General features: G+C 35.3%; 1 protein-coding gene across 5 annotated transcripts in view; it reads left to right on the forward strand.

The window, feature by feature from the left end:
* The first annotated feature begins 5,661 nt into the window (after window positions 1–5,661).
* The window catches only part of LOC106855889 (sodium channel protein type 2 subunit alpha), a 70,332-nt gene continuing 55,188 nt past the window's right edge, over window positions 5,662–20,805 (forward strand). For 3 of the 5 annotated variants that reach the window (XM_088168122.1, XM_088168125.1, XM_088168127.1), the window contains exons 1-3: window positions 5,662–5,914; window positions 14,122–14,505; window positions 14,977–15,230. The gene's annotated coding sequence lies outside the window, so the exon portion shown is untranslated. Of the gene's footprint in view, window positions 5,915–14,121; window positions 15,231–20,805 lie in introns of all 5 variants that reach the window. The other 2 variants (XM_088168124.1, XM_088168123.1) reach the window with 2 other exon arrangements.

Raw genomic sequence — 20,805 nt, forward strand, 5'->3', positions numbered from 1 at the left:
AAAATCAACTTGGCAAGCATATGTTATTAAACAGAGCAATTATTCTAGGCATTCCAGCTTTTAAAGACTAGCAAATAAATAAATCATAACTTGAGGTTTGTCTAACAAAAACCTCCCTTCTCTCCAAGTGATGATTACCCTTCATCTGACCAATTAAACCACATGACTCAGTAGCAATAAATGGAATGAAAACATATGAATGCAATCTCTCTGTTTATAGGTGTCCTGGGAGAACATTATTAGATTTTGTTACTAGCTCTGAGAGCACACTAGTGCACTTGTTGCTGAGGTATCATTTAATTCATTTCTCCACCTCTTAAAATCTGCCTACCTTAAATTGTATTTGTTCACTCTGAAATCGATTGCTTTCATTTCATCTTTGTTTATTGGTTTTGTCATATATATGTTAGATCCTTTTGAACATGGCCCATGTCCTGTGAACATATGGTGCTTGAAATATTAGCTTCCCAGGCCTGGTTGGCCTCCTTGGACATCCTTGGACATTACAAGGAATAACAAAATGTTTCTTCACTCGATCTCTACAGCTTTGTTGTCTAAAAAAATTGATTTATCCTATAGCCTCTTCTGACATCAGGAATTATCTCAATTTCATAGGAGAGGAACTGAGACACATACATACATTAAGTTCTGGAAGTTACACAAGAAGATTGCAAGTCTTAGATATTGAACCCTTATTTTCTGTGTCAGTGCCTGTTTCCTTTTCTAACTTTTATTACTCATATAAATATCTCGTATTTTTCAGAATCCTCCTAACCTGTTTGCCTGCATCTCTGTAAGTCCTTGAGGCATATGTCATGCAAAAAAGTATTTCCAAATAAATGAGTTGCCTCCTATGATTCTCCTGTGTTGTAATGAAATAAATATAAAATAAAAAAACCTTATCAAGTAAGATTAACAAGATTAGAAGAAATATTGCTTCTGGCACTCAGAAATTTGTAAACTACTTATGTAGTGGCAGCAGTAGCAGCGCCTACTACATACTAGAGGATGGAAATTGCTAGAACCTATATGGTGGGAAAGCTACATCTTTCTAGGTAACCAATGGAGCTTTTCACCAAATCTCTCACTAAGTAGTGAACAATGCCAAGTGAGGTTGGCTGTGAAGCTCCTGAAGACCAGTAGTGATGCAGTTAGGCCCACCTCTACCTTGAGGATCGCTGGCATAAGAAAAATTTTTTTACTGATCAGTTATTTTATTATTATCTGCTTGTAATTATCTTGAACTTAGACATCAGTTTTATACAATCATTTTATTTCTTCAAAACGTAGATACACAAGAGTCCTACTCTTTCTAAATATATGAACAGAGTATGTGCATTATAAAGTGAACATTTTAAGAGATCTCTAAGCTGTGATTGTTGTGTACATTTTGTTTGGCTCATGATAACTTTATGATTGTGATTGTAGTTCATCTGAATGACAGGAAACTTGTAACCTGAGATCAGTATTTTGAAAGCATTTAGGCACATATGGAAGGTGGTTGGGGTGTTTTATACTTTGTGACTTATTTTTAGTTCATTTTTATTGAATGAATGAAATTATCACAACCGAGTCCATTTACGTATGGCCTTCTTATTGGTTCTTCTACAAGAGTTGCAGAAGTTTAACTATTATTTAATAACATAATGTTAAAATAATCTTGTTATTATTAAAATTTATAGCCATTAAAGTACAGATTGCTGATCATATATCTTTATTACGATGTTAGGAATAATTTAGAGCAGCTAATTTTTCAGATAGTATGCTCTATGGCCTGTTAAAATAGATTCTCAAGTATAAGTTCAGATATTAGTGGAAAAGCTACTATGTCAGGTCCATGGCTTGTAAATATGCATTAGTAGCTGGTATAAAATATATTAAAAGCAGGTTTTATTTTGATTTGGCACACTAGGGGTAAAAGGAGCAAAAAAGGAGAGAAACTAAAGAGATTTATACACTTATATCAGTCAGTGTTGAATTAAAGTCACATTCATTACACTTAACTAAATACTGCAATTTTGATCTCTTTCAAAAGGTAATGTTGTTAAGTTGAAGGAATAGTTACAATATCATGTTTTATATTTTGGTGCCTTTAAGTACGCTAGTTCACAAAAGTTCTTGAGAATTACTAAGGAAAATTGTTGTCAAAAAGTAATTGTATTAATCAAATAAAATATTGGATGTTAAAACAAGTTGATGACTTAATTGCTGAAAACTTACATAGAGCTATGTACAGGTCTTGCCCTTATGAAACCCCCAACATTATGAATGAATTATGAATACATACCTATTCATTCATATTTAACACTTCAAAATTATTTTTCTCTTTGGAATGAAGATATTTGAACATTTGTGTTTCAGCCATTTAGTTAAAAGTGACTGGATAGCTTTGCACTTATTCAGTCTTTACTGGGAGCAGAACTGCACCTGGGGCAAGATTCCCAGACAGATTATTTAGAAATGTCAGGGCTTTTCAAGTTACATTTTTAAATGTATTTTCTGAGTTGAACTTTCAGTGATGATGCACTAAAAGTTGTAATAATGATTTAAATTGAAACAAGTATCAAGCTGGAATTGCTATAAATTACTTTTGTCAAAGCAGCCTATTTGTTGTCTTTTGAATGGCCACTTCTGATTTTCAGATCTGGCAGTGGGATCTAGTGAGACTGAGGAACGGGAGGAGATAGATTTTGTATATATACCATGTATTACATATATACATTTTGTAAAGAGAGTTTTTTAAAATGAAATTTTCATATTTAAAAATTCAGGGGTTTGGGGGAGTTGTTCTGTATAGATGGTTTGATGCATTTATATTTTAAATGTATGTAGCTATTTGTTTGAGCCCTGTTGTTCCACTGATAGATTTTAAAGTTCTTAAGAACATTATTCAAAGTCTGTACATGATTAAAGAAGAATATGGACTGTACATGAGCTATGTATGATCTGGGCCTGGTTAGCCTGGAGAGGACATGACCGAGAGGGGATTTTATCAATGCATACAATATCTTAAGGGCAAAGTGCAAGAAGATGAGACCAGACTCCTTCCAGTGATGCCCAGTGACAGAACAAGGGACAGTGGACAAAAACTGAAACAGGAACTTCCATCTGAACATGAGGAGGAACTTGACTTTGAGTGTGACAGAGGACTGGAATAGACTGCCTAGAGAGGCTGTGGAGTCTCCTTCCCTGGAGATATTCAAAACCCAGCTGTATGTGACCCTGCAGCTTGCTCTAGGTGAGCCTGTTTTAGCAGAGAGGTTGGGTTACATGATTTCCAGAGGTCCTTTCCAACACAACCATTCTGTGATTCCGTAAATGAACATTTACGTGACTTTGTGTGGCATGAGCATTTCTACAAACACAACTTAGATTTTCTGGATTCTTCTTTTAGTGTGAAGATTGATAATTGAACTGTTTTATATATCAGTGACATAATATTTCTCTAATAGCACACCTATACCTATGAGAAGACTGTTTTGGTACAGACAAATGCAGTAAGTACAGTCATTTTGCCAACTGGCATATCACAGAAGATTGCAATAAATATAAGGACACTACCACAAAAAAGCAGAACTGGGTGTTTTCTAGCAATTTGACATTAATCTAGCCATCTAGTGGAACATTAGTTCAAAAAATTAGCTATCCTAAGACTACACTCTCGTAAAACTTAACGAAGAATCAAATCTCTGAACCAGCTGAGGATCAAAACTGTTTTTCATATACCCGTTTCTGTTGGAATTACATAGCTAGTATTAAGGACTATGCTTCTTATTTTTTAACAAAGTTGAAATAGTTTGTTATTTAGATTCAAATTTCTTTATTTTTCCAAGAGACACAGATTCAACATGTATTACTCCCCTTTAACACTTACGTTACTAGATGATGATTAGCTTTGACAATGACATAAAGACTTTCTAGAGAAAACTTCTAAAGATCCCTAGGAAGTTTTTTTAAGATTAAAAATTATAAATAAAAGAAATGTAAGCAAATGAAAGTCCTATTCAAAGACTGCTTTGATTTCCAAAACATGATGCGTTTGCAAAAAAATGTTCCTAAGCAATTTAAAATGCAGACATCAGCTTCTCATCATTCATGGGTTTGCTAAATTAACATAATCTCATGTAAGCAAAATCTATGCTGTAGAGACAATGAACACTTTTTAATTAAAAATACATTCCTTCTTAACTTCTGGAAGTTTATAATATTAAAATTAAAGGGAGATTTTTATTTTTTTTTAATAGGACTGTTGTATATGTTCATACTCCCAAAGTCTCTTTGAAGCAAACGAGGACTTGTTTGAACAGTATGATCAGGAGTGTCCCTGTATGTCCCAGGTTTACAAAACCCAGACATTTTGAAGGTGAGGGTACATCTCTTTCAGTTAGTATACAGAGACTATTCTGTGCATACAGGATACATACATCACCTGAAAATATATTTCTATTTCTTGCCGCCAGATTCAGGAATTTGGTGTTTATATCTGTCAAGCACACAGCAAGTGTAACTAAAATCAAAAGGACTTCTCACAAATTGGCAAAAGGTTTTAGGATAAATGCTAACTGAAAAGGGGGTATCTATTGATATGAGAGATGTGGGACATGAGTTGTAGGCAGTTATCACCACTTCTACTGCTTTGTGCAGTTGTGACATGGTAGGGGCCATCAGAGCAGATATGTGCTGGCTGTCCTGGGGTCCTTGCTTCTAAAACAAACTGTTTGACCAGGGGACAGAGAATGGGGCTGTTTCTAAATTCTGCAGAAGAGGCATTTAAAGGAACTACAGGAGCTACAAGAAAGCAAGATATTAATTGCTTCTTAAACTTGCTTATTCTTGTTTTGTGAACTCATGTTTGTTTATTAAATCCCACATGACTGAAGAAAGCTGGTAGCTTGATTTTCAATTAGGTGGGATCCGTAGTGGCCTCTAGCCCAAGGCTGTGAGTCATTATATTGCACACACTCGCTGAGACTGCACAGCATTTCTACACTTCACTTTCCACAGACACAACACTCAAACTTCCAGGCAGGACCAACAATATGCTGCCTGAAGGACATTATACTGCTACTGCTACCCATGGAGCAGGTGCTGCTGGAGCCACTGCCCTAATAATTCTTCCCTGGATGGCCAGAGGAATCTTAATTAAGCAGATGTAAATCTGCACGTGCCCAGGAAGCCTGTCTAAGAGAAAGACTTTGAGCTTTGCTTTTTACATAAGCATAGTACATTTTACACACTTGAAAGACGTGATCATGGTGCCAAAACTACATGGTAGTATTTAACGAAGAAAAAAGTATCGAGATAATTAGCAAGTCCTGCATACACCAGTGAGGGAGGCAGTCAGTGTCTGCGCTGTTATTTACACATTCCTCCGTTCCCATGCATCTTAAAGGAAACAGCACATTTAAAACCAACCGCTCTGCTCAACGTATGCTGTTTCAAAATCTAATTATTTTAAGAGAGCGGTACTTTGGAGGGTTATGCAGTAAGCAGCGCGGTTCTGTCGGTCCGCTGAGCTCCTCGTCCGCAGCGAGCGGCTCCCGGCGCTGCTGCAGCGCAGCCGGGGCGGGAGCGGCGCCGGCCCCGCGCTCGGGATCGCCACCAGTAGGTGGAGCTGCCACGTCAGGTGCTGCGGGCTCGTCACTGCGCCCCGCAGCCCCCGGGCCGGCCCCTCCGCAGAACAGGCTGCCTGCTCTGATATGTTGGGGACCAGACAGCGACTGAGGACAGCAAGCGGAGGCAGAAGCAGAGAGGATTCTGGAAAGGTCTCTGTGTTTTCCACCGAGAATACAGAAATTACGATCAATTAGTAAGGCTTTGTGGATGGAAATCTGGACTGTTTCAGGAGGAGACATATATTACATTATTTTTGGATGCTGGGCTTTGCAGTGATTTTTCATTCTCTTTCAATCAGGTAAGCTGGCAAAACATTTAATTTTACCCATAATCAATCGTAGCAACGTGATCTTTTCCACATTTTGGAATTGGATTTTCCCCTCTGGTTTGCTGTTAAGGTAGAGTCAAAGATGGAACGGGGAATTCAAAGCCATTTTGTACTGACTGATTGTGATGATGGTGTGATTTTTTTTTTTTCCTTTTCAACACCGTTAAATCTGATATCTGATCTCTTACTCTTAATGTGATGTTGTAACACCGTAGTCTTCCTCACAAAATCAGATCATTTTATTATCAAGGTATACAACATTAATCCCAAGCATTTTATAAAAGTGACCTTGTTTCCTAGGAAGAAAAATCTGGTGATATTCAGATTCGGGAAGAGAAGATCTCCTAAGATTCTGAGCATCTCAGATCTGATGATTCAGGAATAAAATCTATGTCGTTGTTTACTGCTGTTTTCTGTATATATATGTATGTGGTATTTGAAGAAATCCCCTATTAGCTAAATTTTGTAAAAAAAATATTTAAGGAAATATTTTTTTCTGTGGCATTTTTTGCATGGTTGTGTGTAGGAGAGAATGGACTCAGCAACTGTTAATTAACCAGAGGTCCACACCAAATGTATAGTTTACATTTTGTCTATAACATCACTGTCAAGCTTAATATATGCTTCTTAATAGGACTGTTTGAAGACATCAACACAAGAATTATTATATTTCTTCATTTCATTGTCCATTCATCTATTGTCTCATTCGTTGTTATCATAATAATTAAAGCTGCCAGTTATTAAAGGTAAAAGGTAGTGAAGATCACTTTGATATGTTAATTCTTTTTTTCAGTAGTGATTCTACAGTCACACGTAGACATTAGAGATACATGTGTTATGTTAGTAATGATTTGGAAATTATTCCAAAAGAAAAGAGTAAGAAAAAAAATGCCCAAAACCCCCATAGAGCAGAATAAGGAACCCACAGTTTACAAATCACCACCTCAATCCATACATACATAAAAAAAGCAGGCTTGGCTCTCAGCTGATATTCAGAGTAGTAAGCAAGGCCTGTACCTGAAGTAGTGATGTGAAAGAAAGAAGTTTTTAATTTGTGTTCATTATGGTGCCTGGGATATCCTTGTTTCACTCCAAGATAAATTATCAGTAATAATGATGCTTGCTTTAGAAACATATCACGTTTGTGCTTTCATAATTGACTTGTCAAGAAAACAGTTTCAGAAAAGACTTTTTAACTCTAACAGTTTAATATTTAATATTTGCTCTCTTTCACATCTCCATTTTGGGATGGAAGGTTGTTAAAGACAGGAATGTGAGCTGCTGCAGTAATTTGAAGCTTCATAGCACCTGTTAAACAGATTTGTTGTTTATTAGGCCGTGATATTAACAGAAATTATGCTTGTGTCGTCAGTTTACAATTTTTCCCTCAATGAGCAGACGTTAGGTCCCTATACTGATTTTCTGAGCTGTGCCAATTAAGCTCAGTATTGCAAAATTCTGTATAGGTAATACTAGATGTTAGCAAAGAAAGATAATGTCACATTTTCAGTGAAGAGCATGGAACAATTCCCCTGTTCCCTCTAAGATTGTCAGTGGTAGTTTGGTCATTTCCATTTATTGTCAGGTAACCTGGAGTGGGAAATATCAAGAGAAAGAAGAATAAAAAGTAGGGTGTGTTTAATCAATATGCTGGTGGCACCTTTTGTGCTTTCACCTCATTTTCTTCACAGATTGCAGTAGATGAGTAAACTTGTACCTTATGAAGATTAGGCATGGAGAGAAATTTAGTTGCCCTCAAAAGAGCAAGGATTTTTGAAGAAGAAAAGAATAGTGGGATGTAAGATGGAACTTTCTGACTGATGATATCCATTTCCTTCTGCTGCTCCCATCTCAGCCCAATATAATTTGCTGTGTGTATGCTATGTGCTAATGACATTACTGCAGTCCCACAGCTTTTGATGAATCAATGAATAGCAGATACTAAAAGAGATCTATATACAAGGCAAGCAAGTTGTGACCTTGTTATCTGAAGTACAAATCTTGGCTCCTTTTATCTGTATGCTCTTCTTGTCATAAGGTGACAAAGGAAAAGAAATGCTGGAACTCTGCTTCAGTTAAAGCTAATGAGAATAAATGCAAGTTTCTGATATTTGGTACTTTATTTGTATATTTTCTGAATTCTGACAATGAAAATTGAAAATAAGTTTCAGAAAGTTACATTTACTCTATTGTGTATCAAAAAATTCTATTTAGAAGTTAGACATTTTTAGAACTTACAAAATTCTAGTTAGCTTATTTTCTACTCAGTATAACTCTTCTGTTTTGTTTGTTTTTATTTACCTTACAGCTGTTAATCAGTAATATACTGATTAATACTGTTTCCATTTGCAAGATATAGTGTTTTTTTCATCCTCACTTGAATAAATAAAAGGTTTAAAGCATCATAGTAAGATTGATGCCCACTAGTTCAGGCTGCTTACAGAATACGTGTACACCCTGTGGGCTGTGGTGTCAATCAGTCCATCAAACCAGCTGCCAACCACCATAAAAACCACCTGTAGGAAAAAGGTGTCCTCTTAACTGGAAACCTGATATTATTCATTACATCTATTCCTGATTAAAAGCTGTGCAGCACCTTGCAATGGCATGTCTAGGTTTGCTATTGACCAATTAGACTCCCATAGGACCTTGATACTGGATCTGGCCTCATACAACCTGTTCATCTGCTTTCATCAAAATTTTCTTTATCAACAGCTGGAAGGAATCTCCAGTCTATTACTGTGATAGTATTTGTTATTGCTTGACTTTCCTTGCCATATAATGAGGTAAAACGGAGAGAATAGGGATAAGAGCAGCTCAGGTAGGGACTGTGATACTTGAAAATATAAATATAGAGTAGGTACAGCATATGCTCTTGAGTAACCATAATGTGTGTGTACTACCACTATAATCCTAAACAGGAATAAGCAAGTTAAATTCTAGATCACAAAAATATCCAGTTTCTTATTTTTTCATTACATAACCCCAAATTATTTATTCACAGTACAAACAAACAAACAAACACAACAAACCAACTAACAACAGCAAAAAAAAAAAACCCATAAGATCCAGATCTCAAACAAAAGTACCAGATAATCCACCCCAAAATGGTGATTTCAAATTGTTGCTAAACTTTAATGTGGTCCCCAGTCTTGGTAACATCTTACGAAAAATTGCTATTCACTTACTCTATCAATTAAGACAGATCACAGAATATGTTTTACAGTGAAAAGTGCAATTTAAGAAGTTAATATTTAATTTAAAAGCTTATGAGGCCTTTTCATATGTAAAAGCTTAAGGAAAAGGTTATTTATTATTCATTCATTATTTGTCCAGTTAATAATTCTTTCTTGCTATTGATCTCTTTTTGACTGAGTAATTTCACTTGGGTAAGTGTAATCATGGAGCTACCATGTGCACAGGTCCCTTTTTCAACCTGGAATTGTTTTTCCTGCTACTTCTTTGGGTCAACCTTCTGCATGTCATATACCCTTAACAAATGTCACATTTTGAATATGCATATATTGAGTGCATAGTCCATATGCATGGGTCTGGCACATGCCAGATTTATCAGCTGCATACATGCTGTACCTGCTCAGCAGAGCTGCAGTTTCCTGGGTGCTGAAGTTACTGTGTGTGTGTAGATCAGCTGAAGAGCACATACAGCTGACTCCCTGTGATGCATCAGGCCCTGCCTCATATTTCTTTACAACATTTCCTGAATGAAATTAATGAGGCACACTGGTAAATCTGAGAGGATATCACACATTCCAGCAAGGAAAATGGCTGGGATGAGCATCAGCACTACTGATTCTGTGATCCCCTTAACCATACATACCCATTAGAACCACACAGAGGGAACATCTTGGGATAAGTATACACTGCAGGCAATTTCCATTTATAGATTATTTATACTTACGCTAGATGTTGCTTATTTAATTTTAAGGTCCTCCTTTTCAGTGTGAGAGGGGATCAGGGTTTATGATCTTTTAGCATAATTTAAGAATAATGTGAAGCAAGAAACTTCCTTTATCTGCTTAACAATAAAATATTATTATATATGATTATATAGGACTCTAGAAAGTTACAAGTTTGTGTTCAAAATCACTACAGAAATGCAGATGAAGAAGTAAATGAGGAAATTAAATGTTCACAGGAAAAATAGTTCCTTTTATGTAGGGCAACATAGCACTATGTGGCCCGGCTACTGTATTAATTGAGGAAAAGTCTGTCACCATTTCTCATAAATTATGGCCTTTCTGTGCCTGGTAGTCCTGGAATAGAAGCAGAAATTTTCTGAGTCCATGCAGCCTGTATCCGGGTCCACATGTCCCAATTTCTCGCCTGCCTAGATTTGCATATCCTGAAAACTGTCCTTTTTTAGGCGTTATTGTACTATCTTTTAATGTTTGGACACAATGAGGAATTCCAAATTTGTGGGGGTTTTTTCTCACATGCAATTAACATGATACTAACTTGATTTCCTTGAGCACAGAAATTTCTTTGCATTATTACTATCAAGAATATTTACTTTCAAATGTATATGTTTTTGTGCAGTGGTTAAATGATAAGGATAAAACTGGTAGACTACAAAATTAGGATATTAAGTCATAGGAATGAAAAATGCCTATACACATTTAAAATGTTAACCTAACTCTACAGTGACACTCAGGGATAGATGGATAGAAAATTATTCTTATTTTCAGCAGATATTTGAGTGTGTTTTCCATTGAAAAGCACTCTTTATAGAAAAATAATGATCTAAATCTAAGTTATGTGAGAATTTTACATTACACAGAGGGAACTTTTAAATGATGAGTGAAGGTATACACCTAACTTACACTCTTGCACCTCATCAAGGAGCAAAATAAATTCCCCTCAAACAAACAGCATATGCTCTTGAGTAACTATATTCAATGCTTTGAATTTTTTTTTTTTCTTTAAGTTTATTCTTACTTAATGGCCCAATAATCTTCAAAACTTGTTTATGACAGATGAAAGCAAAAGTAGTATGCTTTACAGTTAGAAAGGCAATCAGTAATGTTATTTTTATGTCTGAGTGGTGTAAACTTGATGACAGAAATTAAGTAGGCAATTTCAAAAGGGCCCAAGAGTCCAAGGTCAGACTGAACTGAAGGAGGGCGATCCTAATGTTTACTGTCATTTAAATGAAATGTCTAAAGAAAAGCCTGTCACTAATATTTAAAGCCAAAATGCTCGCATGAAGAAATCTGACCTGAGACAGAAGTTCTGACCAAAATCAATATAAATAAAATTCAACCTGTACTATGAAGGAATTTCTTACCTACTGAGTGAAGCTGTAACTGAGCATTAAAGGAGTCTTCCTGAAAGGATTTTGCTAACACCAGTTTAAGTTACTTGCCATGTATTTCCTACATATAAATTTGCTTTAGTTAGTATTATAATAGATAGAATACTAGAATTTTTGTAGCTGCTACAGCACTACCTATCATTCCATAGCATATATCACATAAAGCTATAGGCCTCTAATTAGTACAATATTTTTTAATATACTGAAATTTGAACATTATAAGAGATAAGTTTTAGAGAGGTGGTAAAAGTTGTAACTTATAGGTTTTGCACCTTAGATTTATTATATGCAGATAGAGACTAGATCTAAGTCATACTTCCATACTCCATTTGGAAAACATTCCAGAATTAAGGCTTAATTATGTTTTATTAGATAGTTCCATGACGCCTGAATACCTGCCTTGGAGAAATCCATGCATATTTTTCATATGCTGTGTTAAACCTTGGGTATAAAGCATTCTGTTTCCCTGTTGACTTCATGTGCGTTTTCTTCCTTGTGTAGTAACAATCACATTCAGCCAAGGACTCTGTGTAAGCCTCTAACAGAAGTTCCAATTTTTCCCCTTTGGTTTCCTAGACAACTGCCAAATTCCAAATACAGTCCATTAATCCTGTGTTATACGAAGTTTATTCTTTCATATTTTGTATTGACTAGTTTCTGCAGCATAATAAAACCAGGAAAGTAAGTGGTTCAGTTGCATGGTTCTTAATGATTCAATTAATTTTCCAAGTTTAGTTTGGGTTTTTTTTCTTAAATTCTTTAAAAATGTTTTCTGTTGCAAGTGCATTTTCCTATTTCTCTACAAAAATTTAGAAAAGAGTACTACTTTACAATCAGAGCTTTCTCTTTCTTTTATATAGCAAAATCGATATTGTGATGTATTGATATTGTTCACTGATGTTTTATTGTAACTTCTTAAACACCTTTCCCGTGGATACTGTTGTATGTACCAGTGTTTCACTTGTCAGCACATTTAAATTTGAATACAGAAAGTATTAGGAATTAGTTGAATTTGGACAATTAATTTTGTGGATAACTCTTTTTCTTGTTAATCTAGAACTGGGTTAACACTTTTATAATTGCTCAACACCAAATATCCATACAGCTGCCCACAATTTCTATTCATTGCATTTGCCTCTGACACGAGATTTCACTTAGGTGGCACCATCAACTGGCATACTGTTCTATAATGGTCTTTATAAGAAAATCTCATTTTGAATGACCCCATTTCTTTCTTTTCCAGTTTATCGTTACATTGAGAGGGAGCTAAAGAGCATGAGGATATAGTTTGAAGCATTCTTTGAAGCAACATTATGTCTCAGAATTTGAAACATTCTAACCAGTTTTAGATTAAAATGCTCATGCCATATATGCAGAAAACGTCAGGAAAGAGTCCTACATGAAAAAATCCATGTAACCTGTCCATCAGGAATCACCTCTGACTCTCTGGCCTGAGATTTTACTTACGATTCATTCTTGGGACATGAATTAAGATAAACTACCCTAAATAAAAATACTTTGGTCAACAAATTATCAGCCAAAATAATTTTCTATCATCACTTTCAGCACAGTGAAACTGTGTAATCTGGCTCCATCTATGAAAATTTCTGGTACTGGAGTGAGAACCAAAGATATTAGATCAAGAAAAAAACCCTAGAGGTTTGGGTTTTATTTTTTTAAATTTGCTGGTGAGGGGGAATTCTTGGTTTGTTTTTTGGGTAGGTTTTATTTGGTTGGTTGGTTTTTTGGGAGGTTTTTTTCAATGTATGGAATATTACACAGAAAAAAATACGTTAAAAACTATATGGGATGAGATATTAGTTGAAATCCTGTAATGAAATTACTCTGACATAGCCTAGGTCTACTGTAGATTCAGGACAAAGGACACACGATTCAGCCAACCTGCTTCCTTCAAGTTTTGCTATAACTACCATGATGCATAGAGGTAGAGACAAGCTTGGGGTTACACGTGAAAAAGGGATCTCTGCCTTGTGCTTTAATTCAAAGTACAGATTTGTTGAAATTACCTGCTCTTCTAGTGTTATTAATAATTCTCACATTAAAAATGAATTCCTCAACTTTTTGCAAACTAGCAGATATTTTACAACTAGAGAGAAGTTACACTCCCTTTTTTAAAAGTAAATGCCATGTTTAGTGTTAGTGATTTTTCTTTCATTAGAAACCTCTAGAATCCCTTTCATATTACTTTGAAACTTGTGAGCAAAAGCACTTAAACATTTGCTGTATCTGACCATGAGATCCAATTTCAGCCACAGTGCTGCTTTAGAGGCAGAATCCAGATGCACCCAATAGTCAAAGGGATGGGGAAGCCCCGTCTGTATCCCCAGGGAAAGCTGCATTCAGTGTAAAATATGCATTGGTGGATTAGTATCAATGGTGGCAGAGTCATGATTCCCTGAGGTCAGTACTGGAGACACAGCTTTCAGATGTCTTCAGTGGAGCCTCTCCAGTAGTGACTCACCACAGCAGAATGTGCTGAATCAGTGCTTCACTCAAAATGACCAAGGCATTGGAAGAATTTGCTCTTAGCCATCATAGGGATGAGTTTATGTTACATTATCAAACAATGGAAGCTCTAATTATGTTACCACTTATTGTATATTTGGGAAAATGCAATTCTAGATTGATAGGAAATAGTACTAGGCAATTTCTAGGTCAGTTTTTGAAACCTATTCTCTGTACTTGATGTATTTGAAGATCCTCAGTCTTTAAGAGTAAGAGAAGCAGTGGTCTAAGAGAAAGCTTTCACTTTTTGTTTTCTCCCCTTTTGTGTTCTCTCTGACCTGATCTGTGTCTACTCAGATTTTCTTTATTTTATCTACAGAGTTTCTACAGTGGCTGTTCATTCTCACTGTATTTGGAGAAAAGTATTATTAAGACCTGCTTTGGCAAGAGCAGAGACCTAAAAAAGAGGGATGTCTTCTTCTTTTCTTCTCTAGGAGTAAAACAAAATAACAACATAAAACAGTAAAAAAAGAAAGCCAGAAATATATATATATATATATATATATATATATATATATATGATATCCAAATGAAAATAAATGTCTCAAAGACAGTTCATCTGAATCTCTGTGGCTGAAGACTAATATGTGTAAGATGTAAGTAGACTACTTAATGAACTGGATACCCAGATTATTAAAGATTGAGGAAGACCTTTGGCCAGCTGTTGTAATGATGCAAGTAATTTTTACTGAAGAACCTGAAGGTACTGTGTTTTTCTGATATTATATTACTAGTCAGGGAAGACTTTGTGTTGCACAAAGAAAAGCATTCATACAACAATCCCTATATAGATGACTTGAAGAAGTACCCATATATTCATGCAAATATAGAGTTAATTAACTTCCATGCCTGCTTAAAGACAGAAAATCAATTGGATCAATTGGAAGTAATGATACACTGCTCAGTTCCCCAAATGACAGGTGAGAACACTCCTGTTAATCTGAGAACTATTGTCTACAATGTCTTACCCCATGTCTACCAAAGACTGTACTAATGATGCAACAATTCCAACAAGAATAATTTTTCCCTTTTAGTAAAAGCATGCAGGTAAAAGATTAGGTGAAATCTTTGAAATGCACTTAAAGAATATTCTTAAATGTACTTTTGTTCTGTATTAGATTTTGTGAAGTAACTAATTTTCAATCCTGTTTTTCTTACTTCTTGGTGCTCTTAGGTTGGAAAAATACGTCTATGTGAATATGTAGACTTACTCTGGTCTACTGTAATTAATTTTTGAGAAGCTTTGGACACAGGAACAAAGAATGAGAGAGTCTTGAAGGAAATGCAGTCTTGAAGAAGCTTTAGGTTTCAAGGAGAAGCCTTCCTTACCAATTCATTTTCTGCTAGAAATGCAGCCTTTTTCTTTTCACGTTAGCAAAAGATGCTGAGGTTAAATTTTGAGATTTGGCGTTTCTTACAAAAATAAAGGTAAGACTGTCTTTTCTTCTCAGCCAGAAATAATGTTTCACTGCAAAAGATGGCTAGTTGATATTCTGCCACATATCTTCACTAAAATACCAGTGGAAAAATGAAATTAACACCTTTATGAGGTCCAGCTGTAGAAATTTTTGTTAGGTATATTTTAGCTATTTTTTCTTCAGAATGTAAGGATCTCTAATGTTAAAAGGCATTTGCAAAATGTTGTTTAGAGTACAGTATTCCAATTAGGCTGATGGACTAAAATACAGACCCTTCCTCTTCCTCTTAAATTGCATATGGCTTTCATCTGTCCTTCTTCAAGTTTCTCCCATACTTCCAGTATTGACACTTGATCTCTTTTCACACGTTCTCAGATGCAACTCATGGTGTTAAAGAAAATACAAGGAAGGCTTACATTTAAAGAATTCCTAGAGGTTTTGGTCAATTTTATCTATAAGATAAATGGGTCAGATAATTTATTTTGGGAGTTCTACAGCTTGCAGGTAGATATCTGAGGAATTCAGGTTTATTCCTTTACATAACCTATCAATTTTTGATTACTAAGATAAGAAACAGGAACAAATTCATTGAAAAGTGAATGTTGGAGAGAGGTCAAAGGAAGGAAAGGGGTGACTGGATTGGCAATGGGCATGAACAGACAAATAAGCGAGGGAAGGGCTATCCATAGCAATTTCTGGTGAGAGGGAGTAGTGTCCAACAATATTTTCCCATGAAGCAGTTTCTGGATCTTTCAGACAGGTCTGAAATGGCTTCCAGTCTGCAATCTAATCTGTTTTGAGCGTTTTCCTATCTGCCTAGTCTTACACCAATCAGACTGAACCTCATGTAATATATTCTACACACATTTCCAAAGTCTTACAGTGTTTTCTTTTGCTGAGGTCGAGGGTCTTAAGGTGTAGTTAACGTACTTTCACACCTAATTTCAAGTCATTACTGAGAACATGAAGTAAAATTGCATGTAATACCCCTGAAGCACCTGAAGCTTTTGCTACATTTACTGTTCTTTGGCCAGGTTTTGGCCAATGTGAACTACCAGTTCACATTCAGCCACTTATTTTGAATAACCCCATTCTAAATTTTAAAGCAAGTTTTTATTAAGGAATATTATTTCTGTGACATATCCTTATTAGTTTATTTCATATTTTCATAACAAGTATTTATGTCTTCTGGGATTTATTAATTTTATTAATAAACACCTGGTGGTGATTTCAATATTTTTATTTTGAATAGTTATGTAACACTAATGCCTATAGGCTACTGAGGATGACTGTACAAATACAGACAAAAATACAAACGCAGTCATTGCTACAGATAAATTATAATCTAATAAAAAAAGGATACAATGGATCAATACTAAATGTCGAACTGAATGCAGAAAAGGAATATAAATCCTATGTATAAGTCAGGGAGGACCTATTAAAACAAATTGTCAAAGTTTGAATTACTAGATTACAGTTTAAAGAGACAGGTTCTGACCAGGTGATAAGTTCTGGAGACTGTTTTCACCTTTGAGGAAATCACTCCTTTCCATGAAATACCTATTTTTATGAAACTAACTTTCATGTATTCCTTGCCTTAGGACCCACAGATAATTTCAACTGCATGTCTCTTTAGATATCTCAGAGAAATCTGCATTGCATTGCATTTACCACTGTGAACTACAGCAGTGACATTTTGAGTCTCTTTTGATCTTTTTGTAATTTACTAGAATATTTTAAAGCAGTAAAAAATAGAGTAAATATGCCAGGATAAATGGTAAATGATGGTAAATGTCAATTATGAAAAGATAATGATCTATGACTTAAAAAATATTTCAGACCACATTTTTCTTCATAAAGTTATTCTCTGTGCACAAAAGCCATGAGAAATAAAAATATTTATTTATTTAAAATAAAAATATTTAATTTTAGTTCTTCTTCAAGAAGAAGAATAGAATTCAAGAATATTTAGATTTAGGTTTAGATTATTTATATCTTATTCACAAGAATAATATTTACCTATCCTTGTCTTTCTAGAAAAAATTGAAGGCAGCATTTACTGATTTGGAATTTGATCAGAGCACAGTAACTTAGATGTAATTTACCTTCACTTCCAGAAAACCACACCTGAATTTTGCAAAGCAACTTCCCAAACACTAAGAGAGAGAGTTAAGATGACTCATTTTTTTTTAGACTGTCCCAGCATACACTCTCTTGTATCTCTTTTCACCTCAGGACTGTAAGAGCTTGATTTGAGATATTTTTCTGATACCAGCACGCAGGAGCTACACTTTTTATTTCTAAACTGCAGAAATTCATCTCTAGCTGATGCTGAGGTGATGCCACTAGCCCTGCTGTTTCTGTCTGTCCTACTGTGGAACACCCATCCTTTTGATTTGGACAAATAGCTTTACTTCTTCCATTGAGACAGCTGGTCTTATTAACACTAGTGATTTAGAGGAAAGTTTTTAATCCGGGCTTTAGCATCTGAGAGGTTGTTGCAGGGCTTGGCACAGAGAAAGATATTAGTTCCAAATTACAGCTTCTCAAATAAAAGATTAGCATAAGAAAATTAGGATAGCTGGTCATTTTACAGATTCCACTTGCTATCCTTGCACTTACTCCAGCCCTAATCAACTGTTTCAGTTTTAATGGAATGAAAATCTCAGTAGTCAGCTTTTTCAAGGTTTTAGCAGGCATTATTTTAAAATGAAAAAACCCCAGCAAGGTTTGCTGTTTCTCCACCTTGAAAATTTTGAAGGGGGTGTGTACAGTTTCATGCAGAATGCAGATAACCTGTTAGATAACCTGAAAATTTTAATAAACAATCATGGTATCTACCTGGTACTTACACTGGTACTTTCACTTTACCATTCGCCCTATTTAAGATATCATAAAAATAGATACCTTCAGGCCACTTCTTCTGGCTTTTTCAGAGACACAGAAAAATTAATTTGACATTGTTACTAAAGATATTTTACTTACTTTCTGACTCATCTTCTGTAAATGATGAGAAGATTATTATATTAAAAATAAAATTTAACAAGGTATCTGTGGACATAATATAACCAGCTGAAATATGTATAAAATTAAAAACATATCGATACTGTTTATTGCTCAATCTTTATTATTATTTAATAATTATTTAATGGTAGGGGACTGAAGGAAAACTGGAGAAGGACTTGAATGCCATGCTCAATTGCAATTAAATAGCAAAAGCATGTCTTTAATAAATGGGAACTTCATTTTTCTAATGAAATGTATTAAGTTATAGAGCATTACATATATGATATATAGACCAGAATTGTATTTCAAATACTTGAAACTCTCTTTGCTGAGCAGCAGAAGGTACAGAGAGGCCCGGACCATATGTAGTTTTGACACTCTTTCTTTAAAGATTGTTTTTTAATGACAATTATTCTGAATTATTAGATATACAGAGTGTCTGAATTCTGCCTAATAGCATTCATATCCTGGCAGTTTAGTTAGCAGATAACAAGGCATTTTAAAACCAGTGATGGAAGGAGAGGGAAGCTATCACTAACAAATGAGCAGCTCAAGATTCAAGGATTGCTGAGAGCTTGTTCGGGCTCAGTACAGGCAACAGCACAACTTTTGTTTCGTTGTTCTATTAAATGAATGCACGTATAGCAACAGTAAATCAGATACATATTTCTGTGTTGTTCTGTTAAGCTTTAAATGAAAATGCTTGGGGCATATTTAGTATAGGAGAAACCTTCTTGTGTAATAGCAGCAGCAAAGAAAAGATATAATTGCACTAGACAGTAGTGGAGGCAGGTCTCAAGTAATGTTTGCAACTCATCAGGAAAACTTTTTTAGGGCATGTTTTTTTCCCTGAGAAATACAGTGAATCCCTAAGTCTGCCAATACTTTCCCCAGTCAGTCATTGTCTCCTTTGTGGGTTTCTATCAATGCAAATATATATCTTTTAAATAAGGAAGATGCATTTTGTTACAGCATTCATAGCTGTAACTGTTAATAGATGAAAAGCAGTCTAAACAAATGCACTGAACTATAAAGACAAGGCAGACACACTGATGACTTGATCTGGATGCATCTTTTGAGACTAGTTTCATAGAAAAGGCACCTAGGGTGAAAAGTTGAATCACAAACATGTAAAATGGGGTTTAAAGAAATGAATTATTCAGAAAGACCAAAAAGAAACCTCAGATATCTTCTTAATTCATTAATCCTGCATGAGCAAAAGTAGTAATCAAAGGACTGTATCCAGAAAATGAGGTATACTTTTAATTCTAAAAATAAGGGACAAGTTTGAATTTAGGATCCTTATAACTGGGACTTACATTAATTAAAAAAAGGGATTAGTAAAGACATCCATCTTGTACAAAGAAAAAATTAGCAGAAATTTCAGCATAGAAGCCTGTGATAAGGTTGCCTGCTGGAGACTCTGCCTGGCTTTGTAATTTTTTTTTTTCCTTTTATACTGCATCTGTGTCTTCAACCACTCCAAGCTCTCTGGCATTCTGCACATTACATTAACTCATAGTTCTCCAGGATATTCCTTGAGAGAAATTTTCTTCTTCATGTCTACAGTACAGTGTATTTTAATTCTGAATTTATGGTATCTTGGTTCTGGTCTTGTATTACTTATCCACTTGGTGCTATAATCTACTGACTACATTATTTCAGTGATCTCCAGGCTGATCATACACACTACTGCTGTGCTGTGAACCCATTCCAGAGATAAAGACTTGAGGTGGCATAGGAACAGGAGTCCTTACCATGCCATTGGATTGATAATTCAGAGATAGGAGTATGCTGTTCCATTTCTTTCCTCCAGTTTCTTACTCTAGGTTTTTCAAGCACCTTTTAACATCCCCTTCTGCCTTTACATATCTCATTTCAGGAAGCTTTAGGAGAAGGACTATTGAATGAGTGCAAATGAGCAGAATATTATGTCTCATATTTAGATCCTGGCATCTCCAGGATACAGATGTTGCACATTCATGAAGCAATGTAGCAAAGGTTACATGGCTTCATGTAACAGAAAACATAATTAAAGCTCATCAGTTAAGCATTGAAACTCCCTCTTAAAAGTGGTTCTCATAATTAAAATTTTTACAGCAGTATGCCATAAACTCTTGCAAAGTAGACACCAAGTAAAGCTTTAATTTCTTCCCTGGTGGCAGCACTCTTTACCTATATCTGCCTTCATTTTGCCATTCTCTCCCTCTAGCTATTCAAATCTCTCAACTGTGCTGTACAGTACATCACTTTAAATAACTGATCCTGCTGCAGAAGGACTTGGAAGAGAGAAAAATAACACTGCTTTCAGTTGATGCACTGCAGGACTTCATAAAGAAACCTGCTGTACAGTAGAGAGTTCAATGCAGAGAGAAGGAAAAAGCAGCATCATCCACCACTGGTACTAAAGATATTCACAGGGAAACAGAGCCTTAGGTTTTGGACTAATTTCAGTCTGCAAAAATTCTATGACACTTGCCTTGCAAAGAATCAGAAGCAGCATCTTTTCCCACATAGTCTTGATTGTACATGCTGTTTCCTTTTACTTAAAAGGCCTGTGGTTTTGATTCACAGCTAAC

This window comes from Sturnus vulgaris, chromosome 7, assembly GCF_052056855.1.
Source record: "Sturnus vulgaris isolate bStuVul1 chromosome 7, bStuVul1.hap1, whole genome shotgun sequence".
NCBI lineage: Eukaryota > Metazoa > Chordata > Aves > Passeriformes > Sturnidae > Sturnus > Sturnus vulgaris.